This window comes from Rhagoletis pomonella, unplaced genomic scaffold, assembly GCF_013731165.1.
Source record: "Rhagoletis pomonella isolate Grant_MI unplaced genomic scaffold, Rhpom_1.0 Rhpom_scaffold_00002, whole genome shotgun sequence".
Taxonomy (NCBI): domain Eukaryota; kingdom Metazoa; phylum Arthropoda; class Insecta; order Diptera; family Tephritidae; genus Rhagoletis; species Rhagoletis pomonella.
Genome location: NW_023458556.1, coordinates 96,017,127 through 96,018,954, shown reverse-complemented (window position 1 = coordinate 96,018,954; position 1,828 = coordinate 96,017,127).

Below are 1,828 nucleotides of genomic sequence, written 5' to 3'. Positions count from 1 at the left end.
GAGCTAGCTGGGAATTATCTCTGATTGCTGTCCACTAGCGGAAGTCAAAGGGAATAAGACAATCAAAGAGATTCATAGCTCCCTCCAGGAGGAACTCCGAAAGACACCTTAAACTTAGTTCACTGGCAACCTGACAGCACACAGCAAGTTAACGTACCATTTGAATTAAATGGGTGTTTTTGTAGAGACAGACAGAGACAGAGAGGCATTCGCTGGCTATCGAAGATCGAAGATCGAAAGTGAAATTCGTATTATGAGCTATGCAAGCGTGTCGAAATTTTCGTTGAGTATCGAATTTTCTGTCGAACAGAATTTTGCTTTCGATAGTGTAGCGAAGTGTTAGAAAATTGTGAAAAATGTATGATTTTGTATATGTTTTCTTACATTTTGGCGGCTTGACACTAATTTTAAACAATTTTTATTAATTTCATGCAGTTCTAACACCGTGAATACTAAACAAAAGCTCGAAAGGCTGGTTTTACTTGTGAAAGAAAATCCCAATACTCTGTTGGCACCTTCTCTGAGAACAAAATCGTAGCGCTGTTGATAGTTTTAAAATATTTTAAATAGATTTGGCTCACAAACGCCTCTTTAGATGGTCGGAACTTTTTAATGAATCTGTAGACAAATTTCTTAAATATATTTTATATCAAAATATATTCGAAAGACTAATAAACTTAAACTCTCTTAAACATTTGCTACTCCTGGCCAGTTTACTAAGCTCTCATCCTCTGACGAATCGTTGAACCAGAACTCGTTGTACTCATTTTACCACGTTTTTATAAACTTGCTTTCTTTGTTACTTCATTTTAATTAGAACAAATTTACATAATTATGTATAAGCACACTATTTAGTTTGATCGATTTGTAAACAAAGCTTCTCAGCGGTGAAAAATATACTATTGTGAACAACCTAAACGAGCGAAATTCACAATAGCGTTATTCTCCATCGAATGAGCGCCATAATACCAAATGAAAATTCGTTCGATCAGCACTTTCGACCACAGTCGAAGATCGAATGCAACTCATAATAGGGGCCTATATTCTATGTGCCTGCCCACGAAGCATGATATACCTTGGAGAACGATTGTCTTCTCCATCTAAAATTTGGAACATCCCAATTTGCCACACGGCGAATACGAGTTCGAATCGACTTCGTTACGACGACGTTTGGGTGAACTCGAAACAAGTCGTTTTTTCCATACAAAATTCAACGTCGCTCCGACGTCGTTTGTTCTCATCGAATCTAAGTTGTTGCGACGTCGGCCTGGTGAAGTCGTTTTGGTAAACTAGAAACGAATTTGTTTTTTCGAACCCACAAGTTTTTTGAGGAACCTTCGGTCTGTGTTGGACAAGTTCCACGCCCACAATTTATATATCTAAGCATAAATAAAAGTCATTTATTTGGATAGTAAAGTAATAAGGGTACAGTTCACTCTATTGGCCTTATTAATAAAAAATAAAATTTGTGGATATGAAGTGCTGCCGTGCGCGTATAATAAAAACTCTTCGTGGTAAAAAACTGCGAAAAGGTTTATTGGTGTATATTTTTTGCAAGCAAGGCACCATTTTGAATTTCTGTTAGAATTCAATTAGTTTGAATTTTGGGACCCGCCGGTGAGTCGTTTTTGCGGCCCGCGGGCGAACTGTGCTTTTCATCCGACGCACAGTGTGTGATTTTTGGACAGTGTTTAAAAAACTGTAATGAGTTTTATTTCATTAACTTTTGCTTATGCTTATGCTTCGGAACAAGACGACAGTCGCAGTCGAAGCACAAGCAGAAACTGATTGCCGACAAAATGCGCAGAGCTGCTGGCAGTCGTTGGTT